Source organism: Dendropsophus ebraccatus, chromosome 6 (genome assembly GCF_027789765.1).
Source record: "Dendropsophus ebraccatus isolate aDenEbr1 chromosome 6, aDenEbr1.pat, whole genome shotgun sequence".
NCBI lineage: Eukaryota > Metazoa > Chordata > Amphibia > Anura > Hylidae > Dendropsophus > Dendropsophus ebraccatus.
In genome coordinates, this window is record NC_091459.1 from 136947466 (window position 1) to 136963929 (window position 16464).

The following is a 16464-nucleotide window of genomic DNA, read 5'->3' on the forward strand; positions in this document are numbered from 1 at the left end:
GTGCAGTTTAACAGTCTCTGGTCCATGCAGTTTAACAGTCTCTCGTCCGTGCTGTTTACCAGTCTCTGGTCCGTGGTGTTAACCAGTTTACCAGTCTCGTCCATCCGCTGAGGGTTAATTCTGCATGCACTGACCTAAGATTTTAAAATTGTTCTCAAATTCCCCCTGCAGAATTAATTGAGGAGAAACCCGTCGGCAGGTTTTATCACCATGTTTCGTGGAGAGTTTAGGGACTCGCATCTTCACAGTATGATTGCTTTGGGTTTCCTATGGGAGTGGTGGTCTCGGCTGACCCTATACTGTAACTGTTATTAGATGTCTTTGCAATAGTTTGAAGGTCATGTGCAATATTGTTTTGTGCGGGGATAGGCTGAGGTCGCCATCGCTGTGTTTCATAAGCGAGGTGGTATATTGCACATATTAAAGGAGAAGTCCCGTGAAATTGAGAAAGGGGAGAAGGCCAGGGGGGGGCGCAGGAAAGTTATAAACAAAGTATTCTCACCGCCCCCATATCACTGCTCCTGGGTCCAGCTGACAGCCGCCGGCCACGTGGAGCTCTTCAGTATAACGTAGCCGTATAGCCATAGACTATAATGGAGCCTGTACAGCCATAGACTATAATGGAGCTTGTATATCCATAGACTATAATGGAGCCCATATAGCCATATACTATAATGGAGCCCGTATAGCCATAGACTATAATGGAGTCATATATCCATAGACTATAATGGAGCTCATATATCCATAGACTATAATGGAGCCTGTACAGCCATAGACTATAATGGAGAGTGTATATCCACAGACTATAATGGAGCCCATATAGCCATATACTATAATGGACCTTGTATAGCCATAGACTATCATGGAGCCTGTACAGCCATAGGTTATAATAGAGCCCGTATAGTCATAGACTATAATGGAGCTTTTATAGCCATAGATTATAATGAAGCCCTTAAAGCCATTGACCATACTGGATCTTGTATAGCCAGAGATTATAATGGAGCCCGTATAGCCAAAGCCTATAATGGAGCCCGTATAGCCATAGACTATAATGGAGCCCATATAACTGTAGACTATAATAAAGCTCATATATCCATTGACTATAATGGTGCTCATATATCCATAGACTATAATGGAGCCTGTATATTCATAGACTATAATTGAGCTCATATATCCATAGACTATAATGGAGCCTGTATATCCATAGACTATAATGGAGCTCATATATCAATAGACTATTATGGAGCCTGTATATTCATAGACTATAATGGAGCCCATATATCCATAGACTATAATGGAGCCCATATACCAATAGACTATTATGGAGCCTGTATATCCATAGACTATAATGGAGCCCATATATCCATAGACTATAATAGAGCCCGTATATTCATAGACTATAATTGAGCTCATATATCCATAGACTATAATGGAGCCTGTATATTCATAGACTATAATTGAGCTCATATATCCATAGACTATAATGGAGCCTGTATATCCATAGACTATAATGGAGCCCATATATCAATAGACTATTATGGAGCCTGTATATTCATAGACTATAATGGAGCCCATATATCCATAGACTATAATGGAGCCCATATACCAATAGACTATTATGGAGCCTGTATATCCATAGACTATAATGGAGCCCATATATCCATAGACTATAATAGAGCCCGTATATATCCATAGACTATAATGGAGCCTGTCTCCTGTAATCAATCAGACTGTGTGACAAGTCGGTCCGTGCTTCACCCGGCTATAACTTACAATCCCGGCACTGAGCTCCTGACTGATCTTCACATGTTAAAAGTTAATTTAAATGACAGTAATGCTTTACATAATGGGGAAAACAGCTGTAAGGAAATCACCTTCCCATCCGCCGCTCTCCTGGCCCGTTCAGCAATGATAATGGTGTTCTGTCTGTGCACGGGGGGAGCAGAGGGGCCGTTCTAGTGAATGTCACAGCATGTAACAGATATATATATATATATATATATACATATATATATATATATATATATATATATATATATACAATCATACAATGATGAGTCCAGTGATGAAGCTTAACTCTACAGATACATTCATTAGTTCTCTGTTCCCAGGATTTTGACGCAGTTTTTGAAGCCAAGGCCAGGGATGGATTCTCTATCTTTCCTTTATACGTGTCCCTGATTTATGCCGCTCATCGTTCACCTGCCCCTGAGCATTACCACCCAACCAAATGGTAGTTCCCTAATACAGTGCTATGAAATGCAGGACTAGTCCTTCCTGTAGAGCTGCCATAATAGCCTGATTTACAGTATTTTACGGCGATCTGACCCATTTTTTGTATTTAAACATATCTGTCCGTCCTGTGATCTCGCCGGCCCGGCAGCTGTTCTTACGCAATGACCAGCTGGATGGCGGCTGTGATAATGTGTTCCCATCTGGAAGAGCAGAAACTTCTGTTCCCGGTGGTGTAACCTGCAGGCCTGGGCCTCACATTATCAAACATGGTGTAAAGGGAAACCGTCTCAGTTGCCCCTAGCAACCAATCAGATTCCACCTTTCATTTTCCAAAGAGTCTGTAAGGAATGAAAGGTGGAATCTGATTGGTTGCTAGGGGCAACTGAGCCAGTTTCACTTTACACCACGTTTGATAAATCTCCCCCTATTAGTCCACCATTTTTTTTCTTTCAAATCAACTGGTCCCAGCAAGTGTCAGAAATTTGTAATTTACTTCTATTAAAAAAAAAAATCTCAAGTCTTCCAGTACTTATCAGCTGCTGTCTGTCCTGCAGGAAGTGGTGAATTCTTTTCAGTCTGACACAGTTCTCTCTGCTGCCCCCTCTGTCCATGTCAAGAATTGATCAGAGTTTTAACAAATCCCCATAGAAAACCTCTCCTGTTCTCCAGACTGGAAATAATACATCACTTCCTGAAGGACATACAGCAGCTGAAAAGTACTGGAAGACTTGAGATTTTTTTTAATAGCAGTAAATAACAAATCTCTGTCGCTTAATGACTTCACTTGATTTAAAAGATTTTTTTTTTTGGTTAATAACTACCCCTTTAAGGAGACCTGATTATATGATAACCATACATTACCCCTCGCCTAGTGCATGTTAATAAGTGAACAATATGGGAGATAAAGCCAAAACGTCCCCACCCTCCATGTTTCCTATGACACAGATTCCTGCACCCCGTCCAGTCACCCATGACATGGAATGCGATCATCTCCTACCCAGTAAATCCCGGCCGTCAGCCTTGGGCGGTCACATCTGGATGTGATAATACACTGACAATCTGAGATTTACAGCCGCTTCCATCAAGAAATGACACCTCGTCTCCTATTAACAATGTAATCTTATTAGATGATAATGTAATCGCTTCTACATGTCCAGATGTTTTATTTCATCTGATGGGCTCAGATGGCAAGTTCAATGCCAGCTCCTGTTAAACGCTCCGTCCTAAGTCATTAACATTGCCCGGAAAGTAGAATCAATTTGGCGCGCTTCACGGCGGGGGTCACGAATATCATCCCACTATAGTAATTGTCAATTTTACACTTAAACATTCTGAATTTAGATGAAATTAATTGTCATGAAAAATTGACACAAACAAATTTGGCAGCCGGAGTGCCCCGTGTCATCTACCTGGGAAAATTAGTGCACGGTAAAACGAGAATTGCCATCGGCTACCAATCAGACTGATGAAGGTGGAAAAAATGTTTATTTTTTTCTATTAAAATTAAAGTACATGTGAATATATATATCAGTATGAGTGATTCTTGTAATAACTGTGGCTCAGGCTGGATACATGTAGGGCTGTGGGCCCATAGACTTCGATAGATGCTGCATTATGCCTCCACAGACTGACAGCCTGTAAACTATGTCCAAGTGGAAGGGGGCCCATTGTATAAGAAGGAGGAAAAAACTTCCAAACCAACTCTGCAATCAAAGAAAATGAGACAACAACAACTCTGAGAAGATGAGACAAACTCAACCCAGAGAAGATGAGACAGCAGCTCCAAGAAGATGAGACAACAAAAACCCTGAGAAGATGAGACTACATCAACCCTGAGAAGATGAGACTACATCAACCCTGAGAAGATGAGACTACATCAACCCTGAGAAGATGAGACAGTAGCTCCAAGAATATGAGGCAACATCAACCTTGAGAGGATGAGACAGCAGCTCCAAGAAGATGAGACAACAACAACTCTCAGAAGATGAGACAACATCAACCCTGAGAAGATAAGACAGTAGCTCCAAGAATATGGGGCAACATCAACCCTGAGAGAATGAGACAACAGTCTCAAGAAGATGAGACAACATAAATTCCAAGAAGATGAGACAGCAGCTCCAAGAAGATGAGACATCAACTCCGAGAAGATGAGATGGCAGCTCCAAGAAGATAAGAAAACAATAACTCTAAAATGAGATAGCATCTCCAAGAAGAAGAGGCAACAACGACACAAGAAGATGAGACAGCAGCTCCAAGATGAGACAACATTGACCCAAGGAGATGAGACAACAGCTCTAAGAAGATGAAACAATGTCAAGCCTGAAAGGATGAGAAGACAGCAGCTCTAAGAAGATGAGACAACATCAATACTAAGATGAGACAACAATGACCCAAGAAGATGAGACAGCAACTCCAAGAAGATGAGACGTCAACCCTGAGAGGACAAGACAGCAGCTCTAAGAAGATGGGACAACATCAATGCTAAGATGAGACAGCAGCTCCAAGAAGAAGAGACAACATCAACCCTGAGAAGACAAGGTAGCAGCTCCAAAAAGATGTCATAACGTCTCCAAGAAGAAAAGGCATCAACTCTAGATGAGTGAACCTCGAGCATGCTGGAGTCCATCCGAACCCGATCGTCCGGCGTTTGATTAGCGGTGGCTGCTGAACTTGGATAAAGCCCTAAGGCTTTGTGGGAATCATGGATATAGTCATTGGCTGTATCCATGTTTTCCGGACAACGTTAGAGCTTTATCCAGCTTCAGCAGCCCCAGCTAATCAAATACCGAACGATTGGGTTCGGATTGACTCGAGCATGCTCGAGGTTCGCTCATCTCTAATCAACTCCAAGAAGATGAGACATTACCCCCAAGAACAAGCAGCATCATTGTAATAAAATGAGACATCACCCCCAAGAAGAAGAGGCATTAACTCCAAGAAGACATCCTCCCTAAAAAGAAGAGGCATCAACTCCAAGAAGACATCATTCCTAAAAAGAAGAGGCATCAACTCCATGAAGATAACAGATCATTCCCAAGAAGAACATGAACCCCAAGATTCACGGCTTACTCCCCAAGCCTCCATACACCACATATGTAAGAGGTTTCTCCTTCAGCTTCTATAACTCGAAGCACCTCTTCACCCTCTTCGGGAGTCACCCCAAATAATCAGTAAATAATTTCCCAAGATGTTCCTTAAACACCATCACTAATTCCTCCTAGGAGAACGGCCCTAGACCTGTGTGCTTACATTCATCTCCAGCATTAACTCCAGTCAATTAGGAAGCCTGAGTGCCTCATTCATTATGGTAAGAGAAGATTCCGATGATTCCCAGAGACAAGTGGATTCTTTGCAGGTTTGAAGACCCATTAATGTACAGTCCTTAACTCTGACACATCTATCCGGTTCCAGCAGCTCATGAATATGAATCTATTTGTTTAATATTCATGTGGCTCTAATAAGGCATACCGGAATCAGGACAGATGTTAATAAATAGCAAGAATTAACGGAAAATACTGATTACTGACGCATTGTAGCCGCATATGATTTTCAGTTTAACATAAGTCGGGGAATATCCATCACTTGAATATTACGGGTCTTGTTAATAGGATGAAAATTGTGAAATATTTTAAGTATTTTCTCTAAAAGTTTGGAAGCTCTTAAAAAAAATAAAAAATAGGAACACCTTAATGTGTCACTACCTAATAGATATATAGATACATCTGCTTAGCTGTGACTCCTAGGGCTTGTGCACGTGCAGAGACCCATACAGTAGTATGCAGAGTCCCACTGGCTCTCTGTGCTACCATATGTTCCAGATCACGGGTGTCAAACTGCGACCCTCCAGCTGTTGCAAAATTACAATTCCCATCATGCCTGGACAGCCAAAGCTTTGGCTGTCCAGGCATGATGGAAATTGTAGTCTTACAACAGCTGGAGGGCTGCAGTTTGACTCCCTCCATCTACATAAATGGCCCTCCAGCTGTTGCAAAACTACAATTTGCATCATGCCTGGACGGTCAGGGCCTCAGCTATCCATGCATGATGGGAATTGTAATTTTGCAACAGCTGGAGGGGCGCAGTTTGACACCCGTGATCTGCAACTACCAGCATGTCCAGCCAGTCATTGGCAATTTTGCAACAGCAGTAATATTAATTCAGAGACACAATGGTATAGCTTGGATGGGCTTAAGTGGATTCTTGTCAGACCTTGTAATTTAAAAAACAACAACAGCAATAACAAAAAGTATTAAAAAAAATAGAGAAAAATGAATGGAAACTTGATATAATGCATGCCTGGTAATGATATAAACAGATCAAAGGACAGAGGAGAAAACTGGAGAAAAAAAAAAATCACAAATACATAAAAATATATACAAGATAAAAAAAAAAGAAACAAAAACATAAATGAGATAAAAAAAAAAAACAACTAAATGTAATAAAATAAAATAAATAAATAAATGTGATTAAAAAAACAACAAAAAGTATAAAAAAAATAGAGAAAAATGAATGAAAACCTGATATAATGCATGCTGGGAATGACATAAACAGATCAAAGGACGGAGGAGAAAACTGGAGAAAAAAAATCACAAATACATAAAAATATATATAAGATAAAAAAAGAAACAAAAACATTAATGAGATCAAATAAAAAACAAACAACTAAATGTAATATAATAAATAAAGAAATCCGATAAAAAAACAATATAGAAACAGAGCAGACTGGCTGATCCTCTTGGACTTTTTCTGCTGTCATGATTCTGCTTTTCTGTGTTTCAGAAGACTGAGCAAAGATGACCCAATATAATACTCCCCTGAATAGAAACTGCGAGTGATAGAAACAGATGTTAGGATTTTATTTTGGACTGTGTTGCTGCATAGTGGTAGCAAGGCTTTCCTTCATGTAGGGCAAATATTCTGTTTTCTGCCCTAGCCCACATATTCTGGCCAAGGCATAGAGGATTATGGGTATCCCTTTAACCTTTGAGGCCCAATTTTCCAAAGAGTCTGTGGAATGAAAGGTGGAATCTGATTGGTTGCTAGGAGCAACTGGGCCAGTTTCACTTTACACCATGTTTGATAAATCTCCCCCATCGAATATTTCTTAACTGTCCGTTCTACATTGAGGTATCCACTAATGGGTGATATCGCCATCTTTCACGTGTCCGGTTTTTTTTACGCCAAAACAAATCAAATTTAGAAAATAAAGAGTACCGTAAACCGCCCTCCTGTCTGTGCTCCCAAATAACAGGTCCAAGACTAAACAGGAGAGGAATAATAACCAAAACACAATGGCGGAGGAGATGAGACGCTATTGTCATGTAAATGAGCGCTGATTACGGACGTGTCCCACTTAGTTAATAGCGGCAATAATTTTATTACCGGACATCACCTTGGCAAATTGGATTTGCAGGCGGTAAGTGCCTGACCACTTGTGTTCACAGAGGATTTAAGCGACTCAGCAGTCCTGATTTACTGTAAACAAATTGAGCAATTAAAGTGTCCTCTGATCTGCTGTCACTTTCATGGGCTATTAGCAGCCTGACAGTCACATAAGGGCAGGAGACGGGGTGGACGAAAACACGGGGGAAGCTGAGCAACGGCCTAATTGCTGGGCAGGTGCCATGTTTTGCCATACATAAAGCTGATAAAGTGGCTGTAGGATCTAATAACTTTTTTTATGTGGCTTTGTTAGGCGAGAGCAGGGACGAGAAACCTTGAGCCTTCAAGCCGCTGCAAAACTACAACTCCCATCATGCCTAGACAGCCAAAAATTGTTGTTTTGCAACAGCCGGAGGGTTGCCCATCCCTGGGCTAGGGCCACACTACATTGTAGCAATCCCTTTTTTTTTTTTCATTCAATTTTCCAAAAAATGGATGAAAATCCGTATTAAAGATCCATTTTGACCTGTTTTTCCATTGACTTTCATTATATAAAAAAAAAAGGATCGTTTTTAACGCACACAAAAAAATGCTAATTTTTGGGGTTTTTTTTTTATGATGGAAGTCAATGGAAAAACGGATCAAAATGGATGCGCACAAATGCAGCCATTTTTCCACTCGTTTTTTAATCCCTTTTTTTTTTGTCATAACAGATGACAAGAACGGATTGTAAAAATGTAGCGCGAACCCCCCCTATGCGGATTAAAGGGGTACTCCAGAGGAAAAAAAATGTCTTTATTTCAACTGGTGTCAGAAAATTGTAAATGACTTTGAATAAAAAAATCTCAAGTCTTCCAGTACTTATCAGCTATTGTATGTCCTGCAGGAATTGGTGTATTCTTTCCAGTCTGACACAGTGCTCTTTGTCCATGTCAGGAACTGTCCAGAGCTGGAGAGGGTTTCTATGGGGATTTGCTGCTGCTCTGGACAGTTCCTGACAAGGACAGAGGTGGCAGTAGAGAGCACTGTGTCACACTGGAAAGAACACACCAATTCCTGCAGAGTATACAGCAGCTGATAAGTACTGGACAACTTAATTTTTTTTTTTTATAGAAGTAATTTACAAATCTGTATAACTTTCTGACCCCAGTTGATTTCAAGACTATTTTTTTCTCGCTTTAAAGGTGAAGTCCGGAGGAGATAAAAATTCTAAAGCAGACAGGGGCAATTTATATCTGCATTACTTACATCTTCCCTACCCACTGTATCTGGGAAGGGAACCCCGTCAGGCTCCAGGATCCTCAGCTCCTGTGACGTCACAATTCGGATGATGGATTACCCGCTCAGCCAATCAGTGACTGGGCCGACTTCCATTGACATGTACGGGCACCTCAAGAAGAAGGGGATTATACCCTCCCCCATCCCCCCCCCCCCCCCATATTCCTCTTAGATGTGGACAGAAATATCTCGGCAATGTTCTTTTTATTGCAATTAATGAGAGAAGTGCCCAATAAAAGACTAATGGGGGTGATTAATAGAAAGTTATGGAGCCATTGTAAGGAGAGGCTCAGTGGTGGTCATTTTAATAGTCCCTTATAAATGGAAATTGCCTGAATATTTCTCGGGCTGAAGGATACTGTGATCATTAAAATGTTAGAAAAGACTTGAATGCTTTAGTATCGACTAGATTTCATAAAAGGCAAAAGAAGGAAAAAATAGTCGTTTTAATTATTTGAAAGGCAGTAATATTTAATACCGTTTTAGTTTTGTCTGGAAATAAAGATGAATGGCGACATACACCAAGAACAGGGTTTTCATCTACTTAAAGGGGCGACATACACCAAGAACAGGGTTCTCATCTACTTAAAGGGGCGACATACACCAAGAACAGGGTTCTCATCTACTTAAAGGGGCGACATACACCAAGAACAGGGTTCTCATCTACTTAAAGGGGCGACATACACCAAGAACAGGGTTCTCATCGACTTAAAGGGGCGACATACACCAAGAACAGGGTTCTCATCTACTTAAAGGAGCGACATACACCAAGAACAGGGTTCTCATCTACTTAAAGGGGCGACATACACCAAGAAAAGGGTTCTCATCTACTTAAAGGGGCGACATACAGCAAGAACAGGGTTCTCATCTACTTAAAGGGGCGACATACACCAAGAACAGGGTTCTCGTCTACTTAAAGAGGTGACATACACCAAGAACAGGGTTCTCTCCTACTTAAAGGGGTGACATACACCAAGAACAGGGTTCTCATCTACTTAAAGGGGTGACATACACCAAGAACAGGGTTCTCATCTACTTAAAGGGGCGACATACACCAAGAACTGGGTTCTCGTCTACTTAAAGGGGTGACATACACCAAGAACAGGGTTCTCTCCTACTTAAAGGGGTGACATACACCAAGAACAGGGTTCTCTTCTACTTAAAGGGGTGACATACACCAAGAACAGGGTTCTCTTCTACTTAAAGGGGTGACATACACCAAGAACAGGGTTCTCATCTACTTAAAGGGGCGACATACACCAAGAACAGGGTTCTCATCTACTTAAAGGGGCGACATACACCAAGAACAGGGTTCTCTCCTACTTAAAGGGGTGACATACACCAAGAACAGGGTTCTCTTCTACTTAAAGGGACTGTCTACTTCTATAATACCTTTAAATTAGTTTATGTCCCTTGTCTGTGACTTTAAATTTTGCCGGACTACAACTCCCAGAATATTTGGACCTATGGCCGACAAAGGACTGAATAAAGCTTATGCTGATGGTAGAAATTTAAAACCAGGCATGATGGGAATTGTAGTTTTGCAACAGCTGGAAGGCCAGAAGTTCCCCATCCCTGTCAAGTTTAACTTCCTTTAAAGGGGAACCCAGACCATTCAGCAATGGTGGGCTATAGATTTAGTTCCATTGGGGACTGTGACAGTCTTGTTAAAGGGAACACTATCAAATCTGATCAGGGAGGTTTGAAAGCTTTGGCCGTCCAGGCATGATGGGAATTGTAGTTTTGCTGGAGGGCTGCACCTTCCCCATCCTTGGACTAAAGTTTATGGGAACATTAAAGAGGAAGTTCACAAAAAATGAAAAAATAAAAAAATCTTTCAAATTAACTGGTGCCATAAATTTGTAATTTACTTCTATAAAAAAAAATCTCAAGTCTTCCAGCACTTATCAGCTGCTGTATGTCCTGCAGGAAGTGGTGTATTCTTTCCAGTCTGACACTGCTGCCACCTCTGTCCATGTCAGGAACTGTCTAGAGCAGGAGAGGTTTTCTATGGGGATTTGCTGCTGCTGTGAATAGTTTCTGACATGGACAGAGGTGGCAGCAGAGAGCACTGTGTCAGACTGGTAAGAATACACCCCTTCCTGCAGGACATACAGCAGCTGATAAGTACTAGGAGACATGATTTTTTAATAGAAGTAAATTACATATCTCTGGCACTTGATGGGACCATTTTTAAGGCCCATTCACTGCAATAAAGCTGCTATAATACCGCCCACATCCCAGGACAGTTATAGCGCCTGTAGAAAGCAACAATTTTTTTTATTTATTTTTTTAAAATCTTGAACAACCCCTTTAATGGACCGGAAAAGAGGATTTTCTAGCAAACAATAAGCGTCGTTTGCTGCCTACAGAGAGCTGACATAATAAATGGAGAGCTGTACATTTTCTTGTCTATACCGCCACATAAGCTCTTTAGAAAGTCACACTGACTTATCGATGACATTTTCATGCAGATCGTTTATTGTGTTAAAAATACTCCTCGAATTCCAGGATTTGTCATGTTTCTTATACGTGTCCGGATGTAGCAGAGCCGAATTTAGCAATTTTTACACTTTCAGATTGAGTTGCTGTCAATAAAAATAACTTGTGATGTCATCAGGAAAGTCAAACGTTATTTATACTGCTGAGATCAGGAGATATAGCCGGGAAGAGAGCGTAGCGGCTGTGTGATCCACTCCCCGGCCGCTTGCTAATTCCAACTGTTTAGCCCCATTATAGTCTATGAGGCTACATTGTCAGAATTAGCAAGTGGCCGGGGAGTGGATCACACTGCTGCCAGGCTCTCTCCCCAGCTATATCTCATGATCGAAATAAGTAGTCCTCTACATTATGTGCATGAGATCAGTAGTCCTGGATATTCATGAGAAGCAGAAAACTCCGCCCACCAGCTGCTGATTGGCAGTTATCTATCCATAATGTGTATAGGCAGTAAACTGTCAATCAGCAGCTGGAGGGGGCGGGGGGAGGGGTGTGACAGGAATCCCATTCTCCTGCATATTAGGAGAATGGCTGAACAGAATGATGTAAGTAATACACCGATCTGTTCAGCATTTCTGTCACTAGTTTATGCTGCCCTCATTTAAGGCAGCATAAACTTAGGGGAGAATCCATTTTAAGAGCAAAGAAAACATATATATATATATATATATATATATATATATATATATATATATATTGGAAACTTCAAATCGCGTCCCGAAAACTCCTACACAGCACAATAGATGGGGACATTATTATGGTCGACATAGACAGTTCAATGCATTAAAGAGAACGCCATTGAAGGGATTCAGCTGCAATACTACACACAACCAGAAGACAGGTGTGGCACTGTTTATGAAAACCAAACCCTGTCTAATTACAATATTTGCCATTGATTGACATGCAGGAGCTTGCCGTTTTAGGAAGTCTAGGAACGTCGCCTACCTTGACTTACACCCTTCCATGGTTAACGCAGTCCTTTACGTTGTTTTTTTTTCTCTAAGCTTCCAAAATTGATTTGAAAGTGAAGATCATTTCTGATGCATAAAATCATCCTCTTCACTCCGCCACTACATAACGGAACAGGTCTTACGCTTGGCTCTGTCTTACCCACACAGGATAATTGACTTTAAGGAATTCTTTAACCTTTGGATAAAAAAAAAATTAAAAAAAAACATCCCTGACAGAGCAGAGAGGGCGTCCTGGAAAATGAACAGGTTTATTCTAATTGGCTTTCAAATTAAAAAGAAATTATTTTCTATCTGTGGATCAAGCAGAGCTCCGTGCTTAGCGCTAAGGACAGGGAGAGTCTTACAAGGAGGAGGCCGAGACGTATTTGAACAAGTATAGATTAATTACGGAAGGTTGCAGTGCTTCTATGTCAGGCCTGGTTAGAAACTGTGGGAAATTTACTTTTAAATTCTAAAAGTTGTAAGGGTTAAAGGGGTAGTTCTGCCCCCCAAATTTTCTTTTAAATCAACAGGTGACAAAAAGTCCCAGAGATTTGTAATTAGCTTCTATTAAAAAAAAAATAATCTCATCTTCCAGTACTTATCAGCTGCTGTATGTCCTGCAGGAAGTGATGTATTTGTTCCAGAGAGCAGGAGAGGTTCGTTCTTGGGGGATTTTCTACAGCTCTGGAAAGTTCCTGACATGGACAGAGGTGGCAGCAGAGAGCAGTGTGTCAGACTGGAGAGAATACAAACTTCCTGCAAGACATACAGCAGCTGATAAGTACTGTAATAGAAGTAAATGACAAAGTTTCGTGTGAACTAACCCTTTAAAGGGGTTGTACAAGATTAGATAAACATGACAGCTCTAATCCAAAACAGCGCCACAGCTGTCTGCAGGTTGCGTGTGGTACTGCAGCTCAACTACAATCACTTAAATGGTTCTGAGAGCAATACCAGAGACAGCCCATCATGTGTGTTCTTCCCCTTTATGATCCCCCTCTATCATTTGGCAGAGCTCAAGGAGGTGATGTGACACTTCAATTTCTTCAAGACGTCAAAAGACACTTTATCACCTATAACTATAGTGAGTGTTAGAGGAAGCTTTTGTTGACAGCTCTCAGCTTCGACTGGACACATGTGAGTGATTATAATCTTAGAGGACCGTGTTGGAGCTATATGTTGCCATTGATAGCCTATGATGAGATCCTCAGGAGAGACCCTTAGCATAGGTCATCAAGGGGGGCAACTCCTTATTAGTTGGTCACAAACTAGTGACAATATTATGGAGTAGCTGTGTCTGGTACTTTAGTCTAATCTTATTTACTTCTGTGCTGCAGAACATGTTGGTGCTATAGAAATAATAATAATAATAATAATAATAATAATAATAATAATAATAATAATTATTATTATTATTATTACTATTATTTGAATTAGAGTGAGCTGCAATACCAGTCACAGCCACTAAAAAGTGTCTGGCGCTGTGCTGGTTAAACAATGAAGGGAATGCACTGCTCACTGGTGCATTACGCTAATTCAGTGATAGGGAACCTTCGGCCCTCCAGCTGTTGCAAAACTACAATTCCCATCCTACCTGGACAGCCAAAGCTGTAGTCCAGGGATGATGAGAATTGTAGTTTTGCAACAGCTGGAGGGACAAAGATTCCCTATCCCTGAGCTAATTTATAGTAGTATCCCAGCCAACCTGATATGGATCAGTTATACAGATAGGCCATCACCATTACAGTCTCCAAAAATCCCTTTAATTTTGAGTCTGGTCAACTCATAGGGACCAATAAAACCCTAAAAAAAGCTATAGTCAAGCATGACATAATAATTGGCCAGTAATAAAAAAAAAACCATAAGGCTCATAATGGAGCAGATACAGTTAAGTAAGGTGCCCATACACATAAAAACAACATTAACCAAACACACCGATTGTAGCGGGACCAGCTATGTTATGTGTATTCGGGGTGCCTATAGTAAGATGGGGGTACAGATATCACCATGTAGCATATACAGGGTGGTCCAAAAATAGGTGGACAGTATGTGTAATAGGGTTTTGAAGGGGAAGATTGGTTGCTAGGGGCTCAGTTGCCCCTAGCAACCAATCAGATTCCACTTTTCATTCCTCACAGACTCTTTAGAAAATGAAAAGTGGAATCTGATTGGTTGCTAGGGGCAACTGAGGCCCTAGCAACCAATCTTCCCCTTCAAAACCCTATTACACATACTGTCCACCTACTTTTTCGACCACCCTGTGTGTGTATATATATATATATATATATACACAGTATATTATACCCAGTGCCACGCTTTCCCCTGCCAGAGGACACTAAACATCTGCAAAAGCCGAAATTTTAGTAAAATTTAGTAAAAACAGTAGTTATGTCCCTAATAAAGTATTTTTATGGCCACCATTCTACCAGCTCCACCTGTTCTCCTATATCCTATAGCAATCTGAGAACCGTTCTTAATACGTCCATAAAGTCTAGTATGAGGTTAATTTTACAGCCATGAAACGACATCAACACATTAAGGGGAAATTAAATATCTTTATGATTTTGCATCATCGGAAATACCCCCCCCCCCACCCCCCCCCCCCCCCAAAAAAAAAAAAAAATACACAGCAGCGTCAGGTTTATGGAGCCCCTAAAGAAGAGATTGAATTTGTAGGACAGATGTAAAATACACGTCCTTTAAAGTTACGGCCGCTTCCCCAGTCTTTTCTTGTCATATAAAGGTTTGTTGCCTTCTGATTAGATTTTAAGGACAGACGGATGAGCCGTTCATGTAATGTCAGGATGATTCTTTTCCGTTCTTTTTTTTTTTATGTGAATCTGCTTTAAAAAGAGTTTTGGCTGCTTCACAACTGGTTTCATGGACACAAATTAAAATTTTTTTTTTACAAAAACTACTAAACACTCTTCCCGTACTTATCAGCTGCTGTGTGCCCTGCAGGAAGTTGTGTATTTTTGCAGTGTGACACAGTGCTCTCTGCTGCCACCTCTGTCCATGTCAGGAACTGTCCAGAACAGTAGCAAATCCCCATTTAAATCCTTTCCTGCTCTGGACAGTTCCTGACATGGACAGAGGTGGCAGCAGAGAGCACTGTTTCAGACTGGAGAGAATATGCCACTTCCTGCAGGACATACAGCAGCTGATAAGTACTGGAAGACTGGAGATTTTTAAATAGAATTGAATTATAAATCTATATAACTTTAAGTCAAAAGTTGATTTAAAAAAAAAAAATTTAAAAAAAAGTTTGCAGGAGAATCCCTTTACTCTTCAATGCTGCAGCTAAGGACTTTTTGGATGGGGGTGGTGTTAATGGAGTTGCCTTGCCTTGGATGCAAAATGCAGTGTACATTGGTCAGAGTATACAGATATAGGGTTAAATGGATTATCCAGGCATGGCCGCTATCTTCCAGAAACAGCACTCCTCCTGTCCTCAGTTTGGGTGTGGGTCTTGCATCTCAGTTCTATTGAAGTGAATTCTGTTGAATTGTAATACCACAAAAACCACCTGAGGACATGGGGTGGCACTGTTTTTGCAAATAGGTAGCTGTGCGGATAATCCCTTTAATGCAATAAAATTAGTGCGAACCACCTACAATAGTGCCGACCACCTACAATAGGGTCCACCACCTACAATAGTGCCGACCACCTACAATAGGGTCCACCACCTACAATAGTGCGAACCACCTACAATAGTGCCGACCACCTACAATAGGGTCCACCACCTGCAATAGTGCGAACCACCTACAATAGTGCCGACCACCTACAATAGTGCCGACCACCTACAATAGTGCCGACCACCTACAATAGTGCGAACCACCTACAATAGTGCCGACCACCTACAATAGTGTCCACCACCTACAATAGTGCGAACCACCTACAATAGGGTCCACCACTTACAATAGTGCCGACCACCTACAATAGTGCCGACCACCTACAATATTGCGAACCACCTACAATAGGGTCCACCACCTACAATAGTGCTGACCACCTACCATAGTGCCGACCACCTACAATAGTGCCGACCACCTACAAAAGTGCGAACCACCTACAATAGTGTGAACCACCTACCATAGTGCCGACCACCTACAATAGTGCC

General features: G+C 41.2%; 1 protein-coding gene across 3 annotated transcripts in view; it reads right to left on the reverse strand.

Moving 5' to 3' along the window:
* KLHL29 (kelch like family member 29) overlaps positions 1-16464 on the reverse strand; it is a 656253-nt gene that overhangs the window by 623676 nt on the left and 16113 nt on the right. Inside the window, exon 1 of one of the 3 annotated variants that reach the window (XM_069973096.1) lies at positions 2394-2477. The exons of the other annotated variants lie outside the window; for them this stretch is intronic. The gene's annotated coding sequence lies outside the window, so the exon portion shown is untranslated. Of the gene's footprint in view, positions 1-2393; positions 2478-16464 lie in introns of those variants that run through there. 3 annotated transcript variants of the gene reach the window in all.